The 27629-nt window shown below is 42.0% G+C and overlaps 1 protein-coding gene across 1 annotated transcript in view; it reads right to left on the bottom strand.

Annotated features, from left to right (window-relative positions):
- LOC128698548 (major facilitator superfamily domain-containing protein 12) overlaps nt 1–26676 on the bottom strand; it is a 576952-nt gene extending 550276 nt beyond the window's left edge. The window contains exon 1 of the mRNA XM_070084952.1: nt 26593–26676. The gene's annotated coding sequence lies outside the window, so the exon portion shown is untranslated. The remainder of the gene's footprint in view (nt 1–26592) is intronic.
- Nucleotides 26677–27629: the final 953 nt, after the last annotated feature.

Raw genomic sequence — 27629 nt, forward strand, 5'->3', positions numbered from 1 at the left:
GGTCTTCTTTGTCCTCCCCCAATTTTCATGACTTTGCACTTAGTGGGGTTGAGCTCCAGGAACCATTTGCTGGACCAGGCCTGCAGCCTTTCTAGATATCCCTGTAGTTCTTCCTGGTCTTCGTCCGATCGAATTCTCATCAACTTTACATCATCCTCAAATAGGGACACTTCGGAGTCTATTCATTCCATCATGTCGTTCACAAATACCAGAAACAGCACTGGTCCTAGGATTGATCCCTGTGGCACCCCACTCGTTACAAGCGCCCACTCTGACTCTCGCCACGTACCATGACTCACTGTTGTCTTCCTGACAGATATTCCCTGATCTATTGCAGTGTTTTCCTGTTATCCCTGACTGGTCCTCTAGCTTTTGCAATTATAGTTGACAGAGTCCCATAAAAAATCTCTACAAGAGGGCTTTATGAAGCTACTGAAAGGTTTGCACAAAATAGTGAAGAACTGACAGCTTCATGTGTGAATAATGACTCAGTGGGGCCAATATATCATGCAGTAAGGAGTGATTATTATGCTACATTAGTAAAGGCTATGGTAAGGAAATGTGGTGTTAGTCTTCTGAAAACATCAGGAGGTCATGTAATATATGGTAAGCTTCCTCACTCTAATAATTAATAACTAAATGGAACAGTAAATATTTGTTATTGTTATAATCTAATAATTGTGTTAATAAATGGATAGAGAGACGAAATTAAATTGTGAGGTAAAAGGACACAGTCCATTATATTGCGGTGTCCGACAGATTGCATTCATGTTGGTAGAATTACCGACAAAATCTTAGGTAAAGGGTCTTTTTACCTAACTTACTGTCGGTAATTCTACCAACACTAATACAATCTGTCGGATACTTGTGTTCTTTTACCGAAATTAAATTGCTGTTAAAAGGAAAATTTATAAAAGGTTCAATATTAGATAAATTAGGGATGTTTTTAGATGTTGATGTAATTAGGTGTAGAGATAGGTTACAAATGAATTGTGTGAATATGTAATGTATCCTATCTTTATGCCAAAGCCATTTCTCTGATAACTTTGGTATATCTGTGTCTAGCATTAGGAATAATATTAGGAGAGAAGTAAATAATGAAGATGATTGTTATAGGAATACAGTTAGAAGCCTGAGTAGATCTATAACCCACTATGATAACATGAACATAGATAAGTATGTTTATGGAGCAACTTGCAATGTGAACAGACTGACTGATGTTGTAGTGGCCAGGCTTAGGCTTGGTTACAAGTACTTCTGGCAGTTTGGGAGACACACAGATGATGATCAAACTAAATGTAAATTATGTGATCAGGCATATGGTCACTCTCTTGAACACTATGTGCTTAATTGTCCACTTATTGAGGAATACAGAGACAGACAGTATAATAACCTGTGTGATATGTCAAGATATCTTATTAATGAAAATAAGATACCAGATATACTAAGCAAATTTCTTAAATTTGCTTGTAACAGATCAGTAAACTATAGATATATTGATATAAATCCATATGCATTCCTGCTAACCCTTTGGGGCCTAGTTCCTAGGCCTTTTGTGTATCCATATGCTGTTGCACTACCGTCCACAGGATGGATATGGGTGCACAATAAACTAGCCATTTCGGTGGCAAAATCTAATCTCTAATCTGATAATTTTAATTATAAATGTGTGTAAAAATTATAAGGCAGGGTAGAATACAAAAATAATCTCAGTTAAATAAGTTGTTTAGCAACGAACTCCGCCCGGCTGCAGTGTGCAATTATTTTACATAATTTTCCTAAAGGTAGAACATACAAATGTATAATATAATAACTATGTATTAAAATGTGATGTTATTTTTACCCCTGGAGAAATTTTAAATGAAGTTGGGTGTGGAAGAGACAGAGTGATGCTGGGAGAGACGCCATTTGTAATGTGTGAACACTGGTTGTCGTGGGAAAATCTGCTAATAATCTGGCATCTTCCTAGCCAAATTGGGGTTTCTGGCCTGAATTTGTAATAGGAACCCGTGTTAATGTCCCCTGCTGAAGAATTTGGATAGGAAATTTGTGGGACCTCAAGAATTACGTGTAGATGGCGGAAGATGAGGAATATGCCATCATTCACACAGGGAATTGCGCCATTAGTCCTTGCATTTAGATCTGTAGCTGTCCGGTGTCGGGTCTAGGTGTTAGGCAGGTGTTGTGGTGTGATCCATCTACAGTAATTAAATGGTAAGTGTTAATACCAGTTATATTTTTTGTACCCAGCAAATCTAATCATACAGTCCACACAACTTTAATTTACCAGAGTAGCTGGTTTAATATTATAATTATTAATTTAATGTCAGGTCTAGCTTTTCGTGAGTGTTAGGGGGTGGACTTCGAGGGAGTGACAGTTTGGCGACCTGCTGTGACAGTCCCATTTGCCTCACCCAAATTACTTGCAGGTAATAAATCAAGTAAGGCCCTGTAAGCCTCCTGCAGGTGATTTGCTCACACAATAATAATAATAATAATAATAATAATAATAATAATAATAATAATAATAATAATAATAATAATAATAATAATAATAATAATAATAATAATAATAATAATAATAATTTTCCCACATATTACTATAAACTCTTATTCTCCTGTTCACTGTCCTAGTAGTCATTACATCTTCTCATTTTCTTCTGTCAGCAAGAGAGAGTTTTATATCTTGCCTGTATTCTTAGTTGCCATTTCTCTGGCTTTAAGAGCCATTTTGTAGCTTGTCATAGGACTTCTCTATTTTTTCACCATCATTCTTCTACATACATCAATTTACTTGAAATACTTGTCGTAAACAACTTTCTTTTTAACCTTTTCTCTGTCACTGTGTCTGAAGGCTATTGTACTGTTGACCGGTGATGCATAAGAGTTTCTCACAATCATTACATTCGTCTGGTTACAATATTTTGTCAATAAAGGTTCCTAAATCCCCTCTGTTCATGTAATGATTTTACTGTATTTTCACACACAATTTGTAAGTTTCGTAAAGCCAGAGTCATCTTTCTCCTATTCCTATTGTTGTCACTAATATATAGACCTCCACCGTACAATAACACAGTAATAATAACTGTCGTAAGGAAGGCAATATGGACTATACTCAGGCCTGCAGCAACACTGCCATACCTGGGTGGCTTCAACCAGAGTGTAACATCCTGGGTAAACCTTCATAGTGTGATGGCTGCGAGAAAGACAAATTTTGAGCCAGAATATGAATGGACCAACAAAGCAAATCAAACGTGCTTTTCTACCGTAAAAAAAGTAGAACATAAACCGTCAATATGAAATCTTGATGGCAGCAACTGCTCATTGTTATCAATGAATACTGGCGTTACATGTAATAAATATGGGAGACGTTGCAGGAGAACATCCACAAAATAAATCCATAAAATGGTACACTTATGGTTTTTTTTTTTTGTGGGAGCTTTCAGATAATTGTGGGAGATATGGTGAGATAATTACTATTTGTTATTTAATGTCAAAAGAACTTATAACCAGAATCAAGACAGATCTAAACACATTTCGCCCTGTTTAAGTCCTGATGCAGAGCAGGTTACTAGGATCATAAAGAAGGACAAAAAAAACGAAATAACTGCAAGTAACTGATTCAGTGCTGCCTATATATACACACACACATATATATATATATATAAATATATATATATATATATATATATATATATATATATATATATATATATATATATATATATATATATATATATATATATATATATATATATATATATATATATATATATATATATATATATATGTCGTGCCGAATAGGCAGAACTTGCGATCTTGGCTTAAATAGCAACGTTCATCTTGCCATATAGGACAAGTGAAAATTTGTGTATGCAATAATTTGGCCAAAATCATTCTGAACCTAACGAAAAAAAAATATTTCACTGTGTTTGTTTAGTATTAAATTATTGTAAACAAATCTAAAATATATTTAGTTGGGTTAGGCTAAAATAAATTGTTCTTGTTATAATAAGGTTAGGTAAGTTTTCTAAGATTCTTTTGGTGCAAAATTAAAAGTTTTTACATTAACATTAATGAAAAAAATATATCTTTGAACGTATAAGAGAAAATTTTTGAAAGAACTTAATTTTAAATGAGTTCTTGCTAATTGACCAGTTTTACATATTCGGCACGACATATATATATATATATATATATATATATATATATATATATATATATATATATATATATATATATATATATGTCGTGCCGAATATGTAAAACTGGTCAATTAGCAAGAACTCACTTAAAATTAAGTCCTTTCTAAAATTTTCTCTTATACGATTAAAGATATATCTTTTTCATTAATGTTAATATAAACATTTTTAATTTTGCACCAAAAGAATCTTAGAAAACTTACCTAACCTTATTATAACAAGAGCAATTTATTTTAGCCTAACCCAACTAAATATATTTTAAATACGTTTACAGTAATTTAGTACTAAACAATCACAATCAAATATATTTTTTTCGTTAGGTTCAGAGTGATTTTGGCGAAATTATTGCATACACAAATTTTCACTTGTCCTATATGGCAAGATGAGCGTTGCTATTTAAGCCAAGATCGCAAGTTCTGCCTATTCGGCACGACATATATATATATATATATATATATATATATATATATATATATATATATATATATATATATATATATATATATATATGCAAGGAATTCGCAAGAGCAGGCGAAATATACACAAACACTGATCTCTGGATGAAGGAGACTCGAACCTACGAACCTTGGAACAAGGTACGAAGTGCTTTACCAATCTACCCACACTGGACCAATACCTTGGAGTCCAGCTTGCGCTAGACTTTGATCCAAGGCAGCCAGCTTTCAGGGAGAAGGCTTACATCTTTTCATCTCATCCCCTGCATGCATCAGCCTTACTAGAGATATTAAAAATGCAAGGAATTCGCAAGAGCAGGCGAAATATACACAAACACTGGTCTCTGGCTGAAGGAGACTCGAACCTACGAACCTTGGAACAAGGTACGCAGTGCTTTACCAATCTACCCACACTGGACCAAATACCTTGGAGTCCAGCTTGCGCTAGACTTTGATCCAAGGCAGCCAGCTTTCAGGGAGAAGGCTTACAGCTTTTCATCTCATCCCCTGCATGCATCAGCCTTACTAGAGATATTAACAATGCAAGGAATTCGCAAGAGTAGGCGAAATATACACAAACACTGATCTCTGGCTGAAGGAGACTCGAACCTACGAACCTTGGAACAAGGTACGCAGTGCTTTACCAATCTACCCACACTGGACCAATACCTTGGAGTCCAGCTTGCGCTAGACTTTGATCCAAGGCAGCCAGCTTTCAGGGAGAAGGCTTACAGCTTTTCATCTCATCCCCTGCATGCATCAGCCTTACTAAAGATATTAACAATGCAAGGAATTCGCAAGAGCAGGCGAAATATACACAAACACTGATCTCTGGCTGAAGGAGACTCGAACCTACGAACCTTGGAACAAGGTACGCAGTGCTTTACCAATCTACCCACACTGGACCAATACCTTGGAGTCCAGCTTGCGTTAGACTTTGATCCAAGGCAGCCAGCTTTCAGGGAGAAGGCTTACAGCTTTTCATCTCATCCCCTGCATGCATCAGCCTTACTAGAGATATTAACAATGCAAGGAATTCGCAAGAGCAGGCGAAATATACACAAACACTGATCTTTGGCTGAAGGAGACTCGAACCTACGAACCTTGGAACAAGGTACGAAGTGCTTTACCAATCTACCCACACTGGACCAATACCTTGGAGTCCAGCTTGCGCTAGACTTTGATCCAAGGCAGCCAGCTTTCAGGGAGAAGGCTTACAGCTTTTCATCTCATCCCCTGCATGCATCAGCCTTACTAGAGATATTAACAATGCAAGGAATTCGCAAGAGCAGGCGAAATATACACAAACACTGATCTCTGGCTGAAGGAGACTCGAACCTACGAACCTTGGAACAAGGTACGAAGTGCTTTACCAATCTACCCACACTGGACCAATACCTTGGAGTCCAGCTTGCGCTAGACTTTGATCCAAGGCAGCCAGCTTTCAGGGAGAAGGCTTACAGCTTTTCATCTCATCCCCTGCATGCATCAGCCTTACTAGAGATATTAACAATGCAAGGAATTCGCAAGAGCAGGCGAAATATACACAAACACTGTGAGTACACATACTCATGCCACGTACACATACTCATGCCACGTACACATACTCATGCCACGTACACGCACACACCCCACATATACACGCACACACACATACACACTCACACAGGCATATATACACATAATCACATATATACATACATACATTCATACATACATACATACATACATACATACATACATACATACATACATACATACATACATACATATATACATACAAACATACATACATACATACACACATACATACATACAGACATACACATATACGTACATACAGACATACATACATACATACATACATACATACATAAACATTGTTGCCAAGTACCAATAATACGAGCAGTTCTGGCCATAACGGTGTCAACACGATATTCGTGAGAGAAACAGATGTTTGGGAACACTGATGAGTGAGAACATAAATGGGAAGGTAGACAGTAGTAGTAGTAAGACGGGTTGTAATTCAATGAAAAAAATGTGGGCTGGTGTGGGAGCCACGGTCAGCCGTCAAGACATATACTCACCTAACCTGCTTGGTTAATGGCAGGCAGGTGTCTGCCATGATTTATGTAAGAACATGTTACTGAGACTTTTTTAATGCTATTATTATTATAGTTATGGTGAAGAGGTAATGCAGGAGGCATCCCTCGGCGCCTGAGGGTATGGAAGGTTATCAGGTCTGAAGTAAGATGAAGAGAGGAAGCTTCAGTCTTGCATCGAGAAATAACCTCCGAAAGTAACGGGGTACTTCTCTTGAATTATTTTCTTATTATAAAAAAGAAAGGAAGAGAGAGCATTGGTACATGACACTCATATTTTAAGTAGTGAAGCAATATATAACGGACTTGTAATGGACTTACGGAACACCTGTCTAATCTTGCCTGACGATATCTGTCTCATGATTCTGTTCACGATGGTATTTACAATAACGATATGATCTTTGAGATGAATTGTTTGGTAGCGTGTGCGGGAAACATTGATGTTATTGCAATAATTGAAACAAAGTATAATTTTGAGTCGGGACATGATTGCCGACTGTCATATTCAAGGGTTTAGGCTGTTCCATGTTAACAGAAATAACGTGAAGGGGGATGGAGTGGAGTAATGTTATATGTCAGAGATAGCTTGAAGTGTTCTATAAAATCAGGAATAAAAATCGATAGACTAGACACGAAATTTGTGTAGGTAAAATTTCTAGGCCCCTTAACGTAGATAGTGACAGATGGAGACTTATTTGGAACGAAATTGTTAAGACTTCTAGGCATGATAATGCAGTAATACTAGAGGCTTTTAACTTCGGTGGTGGAGTGGCGATGTATGTCAGAGATAATTTAAATTGTAGTGTTAGACAAGATGTAAGATTAGAAACATCGGACACAGAATCAGTTTTGCTACAGTTTCTCGAAGGTCGTGAGAAACTAATTTTGGGTGTGATTTATAGGCCCCCAAACCTTGATAGGGAGTGCGGTAGGCTGCTATGGGACGAAAGGCCCATATGAAAATGTTGTATTAATGGGGGATTTAAACTTTAGACAAATTGACTGGAACAATGTGACAGGAAATCTTGAGTCTATTGACTTTCTTGATTGGTTTTTAAAACCGTTTGTGCCAGAACCAACTAGAGGAAACAATCTGCTTGACTTGGTTCTTGCCAACATAGAATCACTAGTTAATAATCTTGAGGTTAGTGACGAGCTTGGGGAAAGCGATCACAAATCACTTAGTTTCAATATATCATGGAATTACCCAAGATCACTGCAATCAAGTCGCTGTCCCAAATTTTCGCTTGGCCTACTTCATGGGTATGAGAAATTACCTGGGTGGGCTAAATTGGGACGACCTTCTACGTGTCAGGTAGGTAGAGTTGGTTGCCAATACGACGTGTTTCAGAACATAGTGTTGGCTGCCCAGACGACTTTTGTCTCGATTAAGGAAATTAGATCTAACAAAAATGATCCCAAATGGATAAACAATAGATAAAACATTTCATTGATCAAAAGAAAGGTATATATAGGCGTATCAAAAGAGGGGAAGTGCTGTTAAGAAATCAATATGTTCAATTAAAGAGAGAAATAAAAAAAAAGAATAAGGAAAGCAAACAGGGATTATGAGGCTAAAGTCGCAAGGGATTCAAAGACTAACCCAAAAGGGTTCTTTCAGGTATACAGAAGTAAGATTAGGGACAAGATAGGCCCACTTAAGAGTAACTCAAGTCAGATTACTGACAGTGATAAGGAAATGTGTGAACTTTTCAATACTTACTTCCTCTCAGTTTTTACTCAAGGAGATACTAGCGAAATTCCAGAAATAATAAATTATGTAGAACATGACGATAATAAACTATGCACTACTGCGGTAACTAGTGACATGGTCCTAAGACAAATAGAGAAATTAAAACTTAACAAATCCCCAGGTCCTGATGAACTGTTTGCAAGAGTGTTAAGGGAATGTAAAGAGGAACTTAGTAGAACTTAGTAAGTAAGTAAGTTTATTCATGTATACACAAATACAGTTACATAGAATTATCATACATAGCAGCATATGTGCAGAGAACCTAGGATAACCCAAAAAATTAACCTTCGGTTAATCTTTTCAATATATCTCTACAAACTGGCATAGTGCCTGATAAGTGCAAAATGGCAAATGTAATACCTATTTACAAGGCAGGTGACAGGTTCTTAGCTTTGAACTGTAGACCAATAAGCCTTACCTCCATAGTTGGTAATTGCCGAAACAATTCGTAGCCATTTTGAAAGGCATAAATTAATTAATGAATCTCAACACGGTTTTACAAAGGGGCGTTCCTGTCTTACGAATTTACTAACTTTCTTCACTAGGGTATCTGAGGAGGTAGATCATGGTAATGAATATGATATTGTGTATATGGACTTCAGTAAGGCTTTCGATAGAGTTTCACGTAAGAGACTATTGAGGAAACTTAAGGCACACGGAATAGGAGGAGAAATGTTTTCCTGGGTAGAGGCATGGTTGACAAATAGGCAACAGAGAGTTTGCGTAAATGGGGAGAAATCAGAATGGGGGCACATCACAAGCGGTGTTCCACAGGGGTCAGTGTCGGACCCCTTGTTGTTCACAATCTACATAAACGACATAGATGAGGGAATAAATAGCTACATAAGCAAATTTGCTGATGACACCAAAATAGGATGTCCAATTCATTCTAATGAGGACATTAGAGCACTTCAGGATGATTTGAATAGACTGATTCAATGGTCGGAGAAGTGGCAGATGAAGTTTAATATAGACAAATGCAAAGTTCTAAATGTTGGACAGGAAAATAACTATGCCACATATAAACTAAATAATGTAGATCTTAATATTACGGTTTGCGAAAAGGATTTAGGAGTTCTGGTTAGCAGTAATCTGAAACCAAGACAACAGTGCATAAGTGCTCGCAATAAAGCTAACATAATCCTTGGCTTCATATCAAGAAGTATAAATAATAGAAGTCCTCAGGTTGTTCTTCAACTTAGTTAGGCCTTGTGGCATGCAAAGAGTACGTAGCCTTTATTCGGCGAACCAGGTGACTGAGGGTTGACGATGGGGCCCCGTCGTTCAACCAGTACCCAGGTTCCAGCCAATGAGAAGATGGTTTTGGCAATCGCAGAGGTTATGTGGGCACCACTCTCCTGTCTGCCCTTGTCATTTCCATTCTAGAGCTGGTTGAAGCACGGTCTGCTCTCTAGTGGCTTCTATTCTGCCTTGCTTACCGTGGAGTGCACTAATACCTATTGCTGTACATAGTGTACATACTTCTGTTCTAAATTGGTGAAGGATAATATAAGTCAAAAGTTTTCTGCTGTGTTTATTTTGCTCCCTTTACACCCAGGATAACAGGCCATTTGGACTCCTGGGTTGTAATAGGCCTCATTTAGATTATGCTGGTCACCATATTACAGACTGGATATAAATACTCTGGAAAACGTACAGAGGAGGATGACAAAGTTGATCCCATGCATCAGAAATCTTCCCTATGAGGATAGACTTAGGGCCCTGAATCTTCACTCTCTAGAAAGGCATAGAATTAGGGGGGATATGATTAAGGTGTATAAATGGAAAACAGGAATTATTAAAGTTGATGTAAATAGCGTGCTAAAAATAGCTAACATAGACAGGACTCGCAGCAATGGTTTTAAGTTGGAAAAATTCAGATTCAGGAAGGATATAGGAAAGCACTGGTTTGGTAATAGAGTTGTGGATGAGTGGAACAAACTCCCGAGTACCGTTATAGAAGCTAAGACCTTGTGTAGTTTTAAAAATAGGTTGGATAAATACTTGAGTGGGTGTGGGTGGGTGTGAGTTGGACCTAACTAGCTTGTGCTACTAGGTCTGATGCTGTGACGTGTCTGACCTCACTAGGTGAGTGAGCTTAAGCCGATAGGAGAATTGGACCTGCCTCGCATAGGCCAGTAGGCCTGTTGCAGTGTTCCTTCTTCCTTATGTTGTTATGTTCTTTTGTTAAGTCAAATTGACTGAACTACTTTGACCGGAAATTTAGAGTCCAGTGACTTCCTGAAAGTAGTCCAGGACTACTTTTTGAAGCACTTTTTTAAGAGAAGCTACCAGAGGTAATAATTTGATCGATCTGGTTTTGTCCAATATGGAAACCGTTCAAAATTAATCAAAAGACCACCTAACCTAACCTAACCTAACCTAACCTACCTTTAATATTACATAGGAATACGATAACAAGGACATTACAGTAAGATAAGATAAGATTTTGTTCGGTTATCCTAGGTTATCCTGGGTCAGCCACTCAGGATAACCCAAGAAAGTCAGTGCGTCATCGAGGACTGTCTGTCTTATTTCCATTGGGGTCCTCAATCTTGTCCCCCAGGATGCGACCCACACCAGTCGACTAACACCCAGGTACCTACTTACTGCTAGGTGAACAGGACAACAGAACTCGTCGAAATGTTTCTACCCAGCCGGGAATCGAACCCGGGGCCCTCCGGTGTGAAGCGAGAGCTTTGCGATAGTATGGAACACCTGTCTAGTCTCGACTCGGGTTTTCTACCTAATAATTGTATTGACGAGGATCATATTTACAACAACGAAGGTACCTGCGACTATGACTTTTTTTCTTAATAATGTACAATGTGATCACAGTATATATATCCTCCCCAGAGAGAAACTGAGGTTAATAAAAATGATCGCTAATGGATGAAGAGGAGACTGAAGCATTTATTAGGAGGGAAGAGAAGAATTTATAAGCTCATTAGAAGGGGAAAGGATAATGTTACTGAGCAATACTTTCATATTAAAAGAGATGAAGAAGGGGATTAGAAAGGCTAAACGCGACTGTGAAGTTAAAGCAACTAGAGAATCAAAGACGAATCAAAAGGTTTTTTCTTCGGCAATACTGGAGTCTCCAGTCTCATGTGTCAGCTTCATGTTGTTCCAGAATATGGAACTAAACTCTTCTCCAGGCTGAGGGACTGATCACCTTAAACTATTTCTCCAAGGCTGATGGATCGATTACATCAGTTTTACCTCTATACTACTACTGCCTACAATCCATTCTCCTCTGTATTGAACTGAAGAAGCTTACCACGTAGGCGAAACGTTTCAAAAATAAAGATATCCAACTGTTGCACATGTGTATTTTTCTTCAGTCGAATACAGAGAAGCAGCAGAGACAGTGAAGATGTATAGACGATGTAATCAGTGCATCACCCTCGAAGAAGTATTTTTTGAGGTGGTCAGTCCCTCAGCCTGGAGAAGAGTTCTGCTCCATAATCTGGAACAATGTGAAGCTGAAACATCAGAATGCAATCTTAAGAGATACGTAAGTTCCTCGTCTTATAATCTACCTTGTCCATAATTACTCTCGCATTTGTTTTGTCTGTTTCGTAAGGTGAAGTTTAGGATCATTCTTTAATTCATGGTGTAACTTAACAATTATTGTTGCAGAGGTCTGAGTGAAGCTCAGTAATGGCACTAACGTAGCTAGGGTACTGTATTGCTTCCTACGTATCCCCAGCCCCCCAAGCCTGACTGGAAGGAGGATCTGCGTACCCCCAGCCCCACAAGCCTGACTGGAAATGAGGCTTACAACCACTATGTATCTTCAAGGGAAAGATTCAATACATTCTCTAGCATGATCTTTAGGAGGGAGTAATATTCCTTGAGTTTCGAACTACAAAGATGGTGCAGCCAGCAGTGCTAGCTGTTTGACCGCCACCTGAGGACCTTCGGTGTCGTGGGAGCTTCTAGGCTAATTTCATTCTCATCCCTGTTTGGTGTACTAGTCCACGAGCAGCATATATATATTATTCTGACCACGAGCGAGTGGTATTGATCAATAACAACACTAGAAGCTCCCACAACACCGAATGTCCTCGGGTGGCGGTCAAACAGCTAGCTCTGCTGGTTGCCATCTTTGTAGGATTGGGTGGTCCTGTGGTCTAAGGCATCATGTGGTTCTGGCCCACCATGAGGCTGGCCAGTACAACATGGGTTCGAGTCCTTGGCTAGTGCAGTGTTGTTATATATATATATATATATATATATATATACAAACACTGATCTCTGGCCGTAGGAGACTCGAACCTACGAACCTTGGAACAAGGTATGCAGTGCTTTACCATCCTCACCACCACACTGAACCAATACCTTGGCGCCCAGCTCACGCTAGACGTTGATCCAAGGCAGCCAGCTTTCAGGGAGAAGGTTTACAGCTTTTCATCTCATCCCCTGCATGCATCCACCAACTAGAGATTTTAACAATGCAAGGAATTCGCAAGAGCAGGCGAAATATACACAAGGTTCGAGTCTCCTTCGGCCAGAGATCAGTATTTGTGTATATTTCTCCTGTTCTTGCAAATATATATATATATATATATATATATATATATATATATATATATATATATATATATATATATATATATATATATATATATATATATATATATATATATATGTCGTGCCGAATAGGCAGAACTTGCGATCTTGGCTTAAATAGCAACCTTGATCTTGCCATATAAGATAAGTGAAAATTTGTGTATGCAATAATTTCGCCAAAATCATTCTGAACCTAACGAAAAAAATATATTTCACTGTGTTTGTTTAGTATTAAATTACTGTAAACAAATCTAAAATATATTTAGTTGGGTTAGGCTAAAATAAATTGTTCTTGTTATAATTAGGTTAGGCAAATTTTCTAAGATTCTTTTGGTGCAAAATTAAAATTTTTTACATTAACATTAAAGAAAAAAAAATATATCTTTAAATGTATAAAAGAAAATTTCTGAAAGGACTTAATTTTAAATGAGTTCTTGTTAATTGACCAGTTTTACACATTCGGCACGATATATATATATATATATATATATATATATATATATATATATATATATATATATATATATATATATATATATATATATATATATATATATATATATATATATATATATATATATATATATATATATATATATATATATATATATATATATATATATATATATATATATATATATATATATATATATATATATATATATATATATATATATATATATATATATATATATATATATATATATATATATATATATATGCAGTCGGTTAGCAAGAACTCTTTTAAAATAAGCCCGCACATTCAGCATGAAAGTGTCGAAGGCCTTCCTGCAGTCCAAGAAAATGCCATAACCCCACCCCTCTCTCTCGTGTCTTACTTCTGTTACTTCGTCATAAAACTCCAGAAGGTTCGTGACACAGGATTTGCCTTCCATGAATCCGTGCTGGTTGTCGTTCATAATCTAGTTTCGTTCCATATGCTCCACCATTCTCCTGATAATCTTCCCCATGACTTTGCATACTATAGATGTCAGTGACACTGGTTTATAGTTTAGTGCCTCGTTTCTGTCTCTTTTCTTAAAAAAATGGGACTACATTTTCCGTCTTCCATACCTCAGGTAGTTGCTCAGTTTCAAGGGATGTGTTGAAGATTGTGGTTAGTGGCACATACGGCGTCTCTGCTACCTCTGTGTGTTTACCTGGAGAGGGTTTCGGCGGTCAACGCCCCCGCGGCTCGATCTGAGACCAGACCTCATGGTGGATCAGGGTCTGATCAACCAAGCTGTTACTGCCGGCTGCACGCAAACTGACGTATGAACCATAGCCCGGTTGGTCAGGTACTGACTTTAGGTGCCTGTCAAGTGCCTTCTTGAAGACAGCCAGGGGTTTCTTGGTAATCCCCCCCTATGCATGCTGGGAGGCAATTGAACAATCTTGGGCCCCGTACACTTATTGTGTTGTCTCTCAGTGTACTCGTGGCGCCCCTGCTTTTCATTGGAGTTTTTTTTCCTTTCATAGGGAGTGATTTTCGTGTGCAGGTTTGTTACCAATCCCTCCAGGACCTTCCATGTGTATATTATCATGTATCTTTCTCGCCTGCGTTCGAGAGAATACGGATCAAGGACCTTCAACCGTTCCCAGTTATTTAGGTGACTTATCGTAATTATGTGTGCCATGAAAGTCTTTGTCGGCTCTGCAGGTCTACAATGTCGCCAGCCTTGAAGGTGGCAGTTAGCATACAGCAGTACTTCAGCCTAGAGAGAACAAGCGATTTGAAGAGTGTAATCATGGGCTTGGCGTCCCTAGTTTTAAAGGTTCTCATTATCCATCGTATAATTTTCCTACCAGATGAGGTAGATACATTGTTGTGGTCTTTAAAGGCGAGATCCTCTGACATTATCACTCCCAGGTCCTTCACATTTCTTTTATGCTCTATTGTATGATTAGAATTTGTCGTATACCCTGATACATTTTTAATTTCCTCAAATTTTCCTTATTTGAGTAGTTGAAACTTCTCCTCGTTGAACATCATATTATTTTGAGTGACCCATTTGAAGATTTGGTTGATATCCGCTTGGAGTCTGGCGGTGTCATCGATGGAGGTCACTGCCATGGCAATCCGGATGGAGATGAGGATGAGGAATATAATGGGAGCGAGTACAACAGAGCTTCTCAACATGGCTGCCTGGTACTTCACTCTGTTTACTATCACTCTTTGTGTTCTGTTTGTCAGGAAGTTATAGATCCATCTACCAGCTTTTCCTGTTATTCCTTTATAACGCATTTTGTGTGCTATTACACCATGGTCACACTTGTCTAAAGCTTTTGCAAAGTCTGAGTACACTACATCTGAATTTTGTTATTCCTTAACAGCATCCAGGACCTTGTCATAGTGTGTGTATGTGTGTGTGTATGTGTGTGTTTGTGTGTGTATGTGTGTGTGTATGTGTGTGTTTGTGTGTGTGTGTGTGTGTGTGTGTACTCACCTATTTGTACTCACCTATTTGTGGTTGCAGGGGTCGAGTCCTAGCTCCTGGCCCCGCCTCTTCACCGGTTGCTACTAGGCCCTCTCTCTCCCCGCTCCATGAGCTTTATCAAACCTCGTCTTAAAACTGTGTATGGTTCCTGCCTCCACTACGTCATTTTCTAGGCTATTCCACTGCCTTACAACTCTATGACTGAAGAAATACTTCCTACTATCTCTCTGACTCATTTGTGTCTTCAACTTCCAATTGTGGCCTCTTGTTTCTGTGTCCCCTCCCTGTGTGTGTGTGTGTGTGTGTGTGTGTGTGTGTGTGTGTGTGTGTGTGTGTGTGTGTGTGTGTGTGTGTGTGTGTGTGTGTGTGGTGTATCTGTGTATGCAAAGAAATATTGCAGTCTGCAATATTTCTTTGCATACACAGATCGGCAGGTGTCCATGAGCGTAACTAGCTACCAATCTGACACATTAAACCATTCAGCTAAAGATGCCTCATAACGTTTGCTGGATGCGAGTTAGTCCAGTTTCTGCAAATTAAGAGACAAATTCAACGCAAATGAAAAATTATGTATAGAGAGGCTCTAGAAGTTAGAAGTCACTCAGGATATATAGGGAGTTTTTCTGATATTATTAATGTTTTTGTATAAATAACATTAACATTGCTCATTATTACCAGTCAGTCACTTGTTGAATATTCTCTAATATTCAGAACTAATGCTCTAAGAGGTTCAACGATGAGAAATTTCAATTACTCCGATATGGTAAACATGAGGAAATTAAAACTTCATCAGAGTATAAAACAAATTCCAGCCACACAATGTGAAAAGTCCTGGGAGTGATCATGTCGGAGGATCTCACCTTCAAGGACCATAACATTGTATCAATCGCATCTGCTAGAAAAATGACAGGATGGATAATGAGAACCTTCAAAACTAGGGAGGCTAAGCCCATGATGACACTCTTCAGGTCACTTGTTCTATCTAGGCTGGAATATTGCTGCACACTAACAGCACCTTTCAAGGCAGGTGAAATTGCTGACCTAGAAAATGTACAGAGAACCTTCACGGCGCGCATAACGGAGATAAAACACCTCAATTACTGGGAGCGCTTGAAGTTCCTGAACCTGTACTCCCTGGAATGCAGGCGGGAGAGATACATGATTATATACACCTGAAAAATCCTAGAGGGACTAGTACCAAACTTACATACGAAAATCACTCCCTACGAAAGCAAAAAACTCGGCAGACGATGCAACATCCCCCATTGAAAAGCAGGGGTGTCACTAGCACGTAAAGAGACAACACAATAAGTGTCAAGGGCACAAGACTGTTCAACTGCCTCTCAGCATATATAAGGGGGATTACCAATAGACCCCTGGCTGTCTTCAAGCAGGCACTGGACAAGCACCTAAAGTCGGTACCTGACCAGCCGGGCTTTGGCTCGTACGTTGGATTGCGTGCAGCCAGCAGTAACAGCCTGGTAGATCAGGCCCTGATCCACCATAAGGCCTGGTCACAGACCGAGCCGCGGGGGCGTTGACCCCCGGAACTCTCTCCAGGTGTGGCATGCAAAGAGTACGTAACCTTTATTCGGCGCATGTACACACCCTCATTTACAGGCTATCTCCCCCAACCAGCGAACCAGGTGACTGAGGGTTGATGATGGGGCCCCGTCGTTCAACTAGTGACCAGGTTCCAGCCAATAAGAAGATGGTTTTGGCAATCGCAGAGGTTATGTGGGCACCACTCTCCTGTCTGCCCTTGTCATTTCCATTCTAGAGCTGGTTGAAGCACGGTCTGCTCTCTAGTGGCTTCTATTCTGCCTTGCTTACCGTGGAGTGCACTAATACCTATCACTGTACATAGTGTACATAGTGTACATATAACTGTTCTAAATTGGTGAAGGATAATATAAGTCAAAAGTTTTCTGCTGTGTTTATTTTGCTCCCTTTACACCCAGGATAACAGGCCATGGGGACTCCTGGGTGGTAATGCCAGGTAAACTCCAGGTAAGATGAGTTTGTAATTTCGTTTTACAGAGTGTAAAGTCACTTTCACATTTTAAATTCACCTTCACAAATGATTTGAATTATCAAGTGATAATTATCAGTAGAGTAATTGATCTTTTAATTGCATGGTGCGTTGTCTCGAGGTAATGTAGAGACCGAGGCCATGTAGCATAATACTCCACATGGTGCGTTGTCTCGAGGTAATGTAGAGACCGAGGCCATGTAGCATAATACTCCACTTGGTGCGTTGTCTCGAGGTAATGTAGAGACCGAGGCCATGTAGCATAATACTCAACATGGTGCGTTGTCTCGAGGTAATGTAGAGACCGAGGCCATGTAGCATAATACTCCACATGGTGCGTTGTCTCGAGGTAATGTAGAGACCGAGGCCATGTAGCATAATACTCCACATGGTGCTTTGTCTCGAGGTAATGTAGAGACCGAGGCCATGTAGCATAATACTCCACATGGTGCGTTGTCTCGAGGTAATGTAGAGACCGAGGCCATGTAGCATAATACTCCACTTGGTGCGTTGTCTCGAGGTAATGTAGAGACCGAGGCCATGTAGCATAATACTCCACATGGTGCGTTGTCTCGAGGTAATGTAGAGACCGAGGCCATGTAGCATAATACTCCACATGGTGCGTTGTCTCGAGGTAATGTAGAGACCGAGGCCATGTAGCATAATACTCCACTTGGTGCGTTGTCTCGAGGTAATGTAGAGACCGAGGCCATGTAGCATAATACTCCACATGGTGCGTTGTCTCGAGGTAATGTAGAGACCGAGGCCATGTAGCATAATACTCCACATGGTGCGTTGTCTCGAGGTAATGTAGAGACCGAGGCCATGTAGCATAATACTCCACATGGTGCTTTGTCTCGAGGTAATGTAGAGACCGAGGCCATGTAGCATAATACTCCACATGGTGCGTTGTCTCGAGGTAATGTAGAGACCGAGGCCATGTAGCATAATACTCCACATGGTGCTTTGTCTCGAGGTAATGTAGAGACCGAGGCCATGTAGCATAATACTCCACATGGTGCGTTGTCTCGAGGTAATGTAGAGACCGAGGCCATGTAGCATAATACTCCACATGGTGCGTTGTCTCGAGGTAATGTAGAGACCGAGGCCATGTAGCATAATACTCCACATGGTGCGTTGTCTCGAGGTAATGTAGAGACCGAGGCCATGTAGCATAATACTCCACATGGTGCGTTGTCTCGAGGTAATGTAGAGACCGAGGCCATGTAGCATAATACTCCACATGGTGCGTTGTCTCGAGGTAATGTAGAGACCGAGGCCATGTAGCATAATACTCCACATGGTGCGTTGTCTCGAGGTAATGTAGAGACCGAGGCCATGTAGCATAATACTCCACATGGTGCGTTGTCTCGAGGTAATGTAGAGACCGAGGCCATGTAGCATAATACTCCACATGGTGCGTTGTCTCGAGGTAATGTAGAGACCGAGGCCATGTAGCATAATACTCCACATGGTGCGTTGTCTCGAGGTAATGTAGAGACCGAGGCCATGTAGCATAATACTCCACATGGTGCGTTGTCTCGAGGTAATGTAGAGACCGAGGCCATGTAGCATAATACTCAACATGGTGCGTTGTCTCGAGGTAATGTAGAGACCGAGGCCTTGTAGCATAATACTCCACATGGTGCGTTGTCTCGAGGTAATGTAGAGACCGAGGCCATGTAGCATAATACTCCACATGGTGCGTTGTCTCGAGGTAATGTAGAGACCGAGGCCATGTAGCAAAATACTCCACATGGTGCGTTGTCTCGAGGTAATGTAGAGACCGAGGCCATGTAGCATAATACTCCACATGGTGCGTTGTCTCGAGGTAATGTAGAGACCGAGGCCATGTAGCATAATACTCCACATGGTGCGTTGTCTCGAGGTAATGTAGAGACCGAGGCCATGTAGCATAATACTCCACATGGTGCGTTGTCTCGAGGTAATGTAGAGACCGAGGCCATGTAGCATAATACTCCACATGGTGCGTTGTGTCGAGGTAATGTAGAGACCGAGGCCATGTAGCATAATACTCCACATGGTGCGTTGTCTCGAGGTAATGTAGAGACCGAGGCCATGTAGCATAATACTCCACATGGTGCGTTGTCTCGAGGTAATGTAGAGACCGAGGCCATGTAGCATAATACTCCACATGGTGCGTTGTCTCGAGGTAATGTAGAGACCGAGGCCATGTAGCATAATACTCCACATGGTGCGTTGTCTCGAGGTAATGTAGAGACCGAGGCCATGTAGCATAATACTCCACATGGTGCGTTGTCTCGAGGTAATGTAGAGACCGAGGCCATGTAGCATAATACTCCACATGGTGCGTTGTCTCGAGGTAATGTAGAGACCGAGGCCATGTAGCATAATACTCCACATGGTGCGTTGTCTCGAGGTAATGTAGAGACCGAGGCCATGTAGCATAATACTCCACATGGTGCGTTGTCTCGAGGTAATGTAGAGACCGAGGCCATGTAGCATAATACTCCACATGGTGCGTTGTCTCGAGGTAATGTAGAGACCGAGGCCATGTAGCATAATACTCCACATGGTGCTTTGTCTCGAGGTAATGTAGAGACCGAGGTCATGTAGCATAATACTCCACATGGTGCGTTGTCTCGAGGTAATATAGAGACCGAGGCCATGTAGCATAATACTCCACATGGTGCGTTGTCTCGAGGTAATGTAGAGACCGAGGCCATGTAGCATAATACTCCACATGGTGCGTTGTCTCGAGGTAATGTAGAGACCGAGGTCATGTAGCATAATACTCCATATGGTGCGTTGTCTCGAGGTAATATAGAGACCGAGGCCATGTAGCATAATACTCCACATGGTGCGTTGTCTCGAGGTAATGTAGAGACCGAGGCCATGTAGCATAATACTCCACATGGTCCGTTGTCTCGAGGTAATGTAGAGACCGAGGCCATGTAGCATAATACTCCACATGGTGCGTTGTCTCGAAGTAATGTAGAGACCGAGGCCATGTAGCATAATACTCCACATGGTGCTTTGTCTCGAGGTAATGTAGAGACCGAGGCCATGTAGCATAATACTCCACATGGTGCTTTGTCTCGAGGTAATGTAGAGACCGAGGCCATGTAGCATAATACTCCACATGGTGCTTTGTCTCGAGGTAGAGACCGAGGCCATGTAGCATAATACTCCGCATGGTGCGTTGTCTCGAGGTAATGTAGAGACCGAGGCTATGTAGCATAATACTCCACATGGTGCGTTGTCTCGAGGTAATGTAGAGACCGAGGCCATGTAGCATAATACTCCACATGGTGCGTTGTCTCGAGGTAATGTAGAGACCGAGGCCATGTAGCATAATACTCCACATGGTGCGTTGTCTCGAGGTAATGTAGAGACCGAGGCCATGTAGCATAATACTCCACATGGTGCGTTGTCTCGAGGTAATGTAGAGACCGAGGCCATGTAGCATAATACTCCACATGGTGCGTTGTCTCGAGGTAATGTAGAGACCGAGGCCATGTAGCATAATACTCCACATGGTGCGTTGTCTCGAGGTAATGTAGAGACCGAGGCCATGTAGCATAATACTCCACATGGTGCGTTGTCTCGAGGTAATGTAGAGACCGAGGCCATGTAGCATAATACTCCACATGGTGCTTTGTCTCGAGGTAATGTAGAGACCGAGGCCATGTAGCATAATACTCCACATGGTGCGTTGTCTCGAGGTAATATAGAGACCGAGGCCATGTAGCATAATACTCCACATGGTGCGTTGTCTCGAGGTAATGTAGAGACCGAGGCCATGTAGCATAATACTCCACATGGTGCGTTGTCTCGAGGTAATGTAGAGACCGAGGTCATGTAGCATAATACTCCATATGGTGCGTTGTCTCGAGGTAATATAGAGACCGAGGCCATGTAGCATAATACTCCACATGGTGCGTTGTCTCGAGGTAATGTAGAGACCGAGGCCATGTAGCATAATACTCCACATGGTGCGTTGTCTCGAGGTAATGTAGAGACCGAGGCCATGTAGCATAATACTCCACATGGTGCGTTGTCTCGAAGTAATGTAGAGACCGAGGCCATGTAGCATAATACTCCACATGGTGCTTTGTCTCGAGGTAATGTAGAGACCGAGGCCATGTAGCATAATACTCCACATGGTGCTTTGTCTCGAGGTAATGTAGAGACCGAGGCCATGTAGCATAATACTCCACATGGTGCTTTGCCTCGAGGTAGAGACCGAGGCCATGTAACATAATACTCCGCATGGTGCGTTGTCTCGAGGTAATGTAGAGACCGAGGCTATGTAGCATAATACTCCACATGGTGCGTTGTCTCGAGGTAATGTAGAGACCGAGGCCATGTAGCATAATACTCCACATGGTGCGTTGTCTCGAGGTAATGTAGAGACCGAGGCCATGTAGCATAATACTCCACATGGTGCGTTGTCTCGAGGTAATGTAGAGACCGAGGCCATGTAGCATAATACTCCACATGGTGCGTTGTCTCGAGGTAATGTAGAGACCGAGGCCATGTAGCATAATACTCCACATGGTGCGTTGTCTCGAGGTAATGTAGAGACCGAGGCCATGTAGCATAATACTCCACATGGTGCGTTGTCTCGAGGTAATGTAGAGACCGAGGCCATGTAGCATAATACTCCACATGGTGCGTTGTCTCGAGGTAATGTAGAGACCGAGGCCATGTAGCATAATACTCCACATGGTGCGTTGTCTCGAGGTAATGTAGAGACCGAGGCCATGTAGCGTAATACTCCACATGGTGCTTTGTCTCGAGGTAATGTAGAGACCGAGGCCATGTAGCATAATACTCCACATGGTGCGTTGTCTCGAGGTAATATAGAGACCGAGGCCATGTAGCATAATACTCCACATGGTGCGTTGTCTCGAGGTAATGTAGAGACCGAGGCCATGTAGCATAATACTCCACATGGTGCTTTGTCTCGAGGTAATGTAGAGACCGAGGCCATGTAGCATAAAACTCCACATGGTGCGTTGTCTCGATGTAATGTAGAGACCGAGGCCATGTAGCATAATACTCCACATGGTGCGTTGTCTCGAGGTAATGTAGAGACCGAGGCCATGTAGCATAATACTCCACATGGTGCGTTGTCTCGAGGTAATGTAGAGACCGAGGCCATGTAGCATAATACTCCACATGGTGCGTTGTCTCGAGGTAATGTAGAGACCGAGGCCATGTAGCATAATACTCCACATGGTGCTTTGTCTCGAGGTAGAGACCGAGGCCATGTAGCATAATACTCCACATGGTGCGTTGTCTCGAGGTAATATAGAGACCGAGGCCATGTAGCATAATACTCCACATGGTGCGTTGTCTCGAGGTAATGTAGAGACCGAGGCCATGTAGCATAATACTCCACATGGTGCGTTGTCTCGAGGTAATGTAGAGACCGAGGTCATGTAGCATAATACTCCATATGGTGCGTTGTCTCGAGGTAATATAGAGACCGAGGCCATGTAGCATAATACTCCACATGGTGCGTTGTCTCGAGGTAATGTAGAGACCGAGGCCATGTAGCATAATACTCCACATGGTGCGTTGTCTCGAGGTAATGTAGAGACCGAGGCCATGTAGCATAATACTCCACATGGTGCGTTGTCTCGAAGTAATGTAGAGACCGAGGCCATGTAGCATAATACTCCACATGGTGCTTTGTCTCGAGGTAATGTAGAGACCGAGGCCATGTAGCATAATACTCCATATGGTGCTTTGTCTCGAGGTAATGTAGAGACCGAGGCCATGTAGCATAATACTCCACATGGTGCTTTGTCTCGAGGTAGAGACCGAGGCCATGTAGCATAATACTCCGCATGGTGCGTTGTCTCGAGGTAATGTAGAGACCGAGGCTATGTAGCATAATACTCCACATGGTGCGTTGTCTCGAGGTAATGTAGAGACCGAGGCCATGTAGCATAATACTCCACATGGTGCGTTGTCTCGAGGTAATGTAGAGACCGAGGCCATGTAGCATAATACTCCACATGGTGCGTTGTCTCGAGGTAATGTAGAGACCGAGGCCATGTAGCATAATACTCCACATGGTGCGTTGTCTCGAGGTAATGTAGAGACCGAGACCATGTAGCATAATACTCCACATGGTGCGTTGTCTCGAGGTAATGTAGAGACCGAGGCCATGTAGCATAATACTCCACATGGTGCGTTGTCTCGAGGTAATGTAGAGACCGAGGCCATGTAGCATAATACTCCACATGGTGCGTTGTCTCGAGGTAATGTAGAGACCGAGGCCATGTAGCATAATACTCCACATGGTGCGTTGTCTCGAGGTAATGTAGAGACCGAGGCCATGTAGCATAATACTCCACATGGTGCGTTGTCTCGAGGTAATGTAGAGACCGAGGCCATGTAGCATAATACTCCACATGGTGCTTTGTCTCGAGGTAATGTAGAGACCGAGGCCATGTAGCATAATACTCCACATGGTGCGTTGTCTCGAGGTAATATAGAGACCGAGGCCATGTAGCATAATACTCCACATGGTGCGTTGTCTCGAGGTAATGTAGAGACCGAGGCCATGTAGCATAATACTCCACATGGTGCGTTGTCTCGAGGTAATGTAGAGACCGAGGTCATGTAGCATAATACTCCATATGGTGCGTTGTCTCGAGGTAATATAGAGACCGAGGCCATGTAGCATAATACTCCACATGGTGCGTTGTCTCGAGGTAATGTAGAGACCGAGGCCATGTAGCATAATACTCCACATGGTGCGTTGTCTCGAGGTAATGTAGAGACCGAGGCCATGTAGCATAATACTCCACATGGTGCGTTGTCTCGAAGTAATGTAGAGACCGAGGCCATGTAGCATAATACTCCACATGGTGCTTTGTCTCGAGGTAATGTAGAGACCGAGGCCATGTAGCATAATACTCCACATGGTGCTTTGTCTCGAGGTAATGTAGAGACCGAGGCCATGTAGCATAATACTCCACATGGTGCTTTGTCTCGAGGTAGAGACCGAGGCCATGTAGCATAATACTCCGCATGGTGCGTTGTCTCGAGGTAATGTAGAGACCGAGGCTATGTAGCATAATACTCCACATGGTGCGTTGTCTCGAGGTAATGTAGAGACCGAGGCCATGTAGCATAATACTCCACATGGTGCGTTGTCTCGAGGTAATGTAGAGACCGAGGCCATGTAGCATAATACTCCACATGGTGCGTTGTCTCGAGGTAATGTAGAGACCGAGGCCATGTAGCATAATACTCCACATGGTGCGTTGTCTCGAGGTAATGTAGAGACCGAGGCCATGTAGCATAATACTCCACATGGTGCGTTGTCTCGAGGTAATGTAGAGACCGAGGCCATGTAGCATAATACTCCACATGGTGCGTTGTCTCGAGGTAATGTAGAGACCGAGGCCATGTAGCATAATACTCCACATGGTGCGTTGTCTCGAGGTAATGTAGAGACCGAGGCCATGTAGCATAATACTCCACATGGTGCGTTGTCTCGAGGTAATGTAGAGACCGAGGCCATGTAGCATAATACTCCACATGGTGCTTTGTCTCGAGGTAATGTAGAGACCGAGGCCATGTAGCATAATACTCCACATGGTGCGTTGTCTCGAGGTAATATAGAGACCGAGGCCATGTAGCATAATACTCCACATGGTGCGTTGTCTCGAGGTAATGTAGAGACCGAGGCCATGTAGCATAATACTCCACATGGTGCGTTGTCTCGAGGTAATGTAGAGACCGAGGCTATGTAGCATAATACTCCACATGGTGCGTTGTCTCGAGGTAATGTAGAGACCGAGGCCATGTAGCATAAAACTCCACATGGTGCGTTGTCTCGAGGTAATGTAGAGACCGAGGCCATGTAGCATAATACTCCACATGGTGCGTTGTCTCGAGGTAATGTAGAGACCGAGGCCATGTAGCATAATACTCCACATGGTGCGTTGTCTCGAGGTAATGTAGAGACCGAGGCCATGTAGCATAATACTCCACATGGTGCGTTGTCTCGAGGTAATGTAGAGACCGAGGCCATGTAGCATAATACTCCACATGGTGCTTTGTCTCGAGGTAGAGACCGAGGCCATGTAGCATAATACTCCACATGGTGCGTTGTCTCGAGGTAATGTAGAGACCGAGGCCATGTAGCATAATACTCCACATGGTGCGTTGTCTCGAGGTAATGTAGAGACCGAGGCCATGTAGCATAATACTCCACATGGTGCGTTGTCTCGAGGTAATGTAGAGACCGAGGCCATGTAGCATAATACTCCACATGGTGCGTTGTCTCGAGGTAATGTAGAGACCGAGGCCATGTAGCATAATACTCCACATGGTGCGTTGTCTCGAGGTAATGTAGAGACCGAGGCCATGTAGCATAATACTCCACATGGTGCGTTGTCTCGAGGTAATATAGAGACCGAGGCCATGTAGCATAATACTCCACATGGTGCGTTGTCTCGAGGTAATATAGAGACCGAGGCCATGTAGCATAATACTCCACATGGTGCGTTGTCTCGAGGTAATATAGAGACCGAGGCCATGTAGCATAATACTCCACATGGTGCGTTGTCTCGAGGTAATATAGAGACCGAGGCCATGTAGCATAATACTCCACATGGTGCGTTGTCTCGAGGTAATATAGAGACCGAGGCCATGTAGCATAATACTCCATGTATGTAACGCATCTTGATACATACACTAGGAAAATACCATCTTAACCCTCCTTGATACACTAGAAGATTACTAGACTTATTCTCCCAAATACATTCACTAGAAGAACACTACACTAACCCTCCCTGATACACTAGAAGAATACACTAATCCTCCCAGATACACTAGAGAAATACAACATTAACCCTCCCTGATACATTCACTAGAAGAATGCTACTATCACTCTTTGTGTTCTGTTTGTCAGGAAGTTATAGATCCATCTACCAGCTTTTCCTGTTATTCCTTTATAACGCATTTTGTGTGCTATTTCATCATGGTCACACTTGATTCACTTAACAGAAGAATACTAGACTTACCCTTCTGCCAGGTCACAGCGGAGGTGTGTGAGTGTCTCGCTCAGTACGAATGTCTGCTTGAGCCTCGCTGAGTCAGTCTTCCTGAGGAACCAGATCACAGGTAAACATTAGTAAAGGAAACCGAAACAATAGTTACAATTAGACGTAATTCAGTGGCTGAGTGAACCGAGGAAAGTATCCCTGTATCTCACAAGCCCAGCCGCCTCCTTTAAGTGCATGCAAAAGTGATAGTGAAGAGTAGTGACTAAAATCTAATTGAGCAAAATATAATATACATAGTTACGTATACATGTGTATATGTATGCATGCACGCATATACGTGTTTGCGTAAATGCAAGCACGTATATGTAGCCCGGTCTTTGACCAGACCTCCCGGTGGATCAAGGGATGATCAACCAGGCTGACCGTATGTAGTCCAGGGTATGAACCACAGCCCGGCTGATCAGGCACTAACTTCAGGTATCCGTCCAGTTCCCTCTTCAAGGCAGCTAGGGGTCAATTGGTAATTCCTCTTATGTTTGGCGGGAGGATGCTGAACAGTCCTGGGTTCTGGACACTTACTGTGTTTTTTCTTAGTGTGCTCATAGCGCCCCTGATTTTCATTGGGTGGATGTTGCACCGTCTACCTAGTCTTTTGTTTTTGAAGGGAGTAATTTCAGTGTGCAGATTTGGGACCAGTCCTTTAGGATTTTGCAGGTGTAGATTATGACGAGGCCTGGTCATGGACAGGACAGCGGGAACGTTGACTCCCTAAACACTCTCCCTGCACTCCAGGGAGTACAGGTCAAGTGACTCAAAGTGTTCCCAGTAATTAAGATGTTTGACGGAATTGATATGTGCAGTGTAGGTTCTGTGTACATTCTGTAGATCTGCGACTCACCTGCCTTGACTGGAAGTGTTAGTGTAGAGCAGCAGTATTCCAGCCTCAAGACCACAAGTGATTTAAAAAGCTTCTTCATTACCATGGCATGCATTGTTTGGAAAGTTTTCATTATGCATCGCATCATTTTCCTCGCGTATGTGATAGTGATATTTGT

Source organism: Cherax quadricarinatus, chromosome 14, assembly GCF_038502225.1.
Source record: "Cherax quadricarinatus isolate ZL_2023a chromosome 14, ASM3850222v1, whole genome shotgun sequence".
NCBI lineage: Eukaryota > Metazoa > Arthropoda > Malacostraca > Decapoda > Parastacidae > Cherax > Cherax quadricarinatus.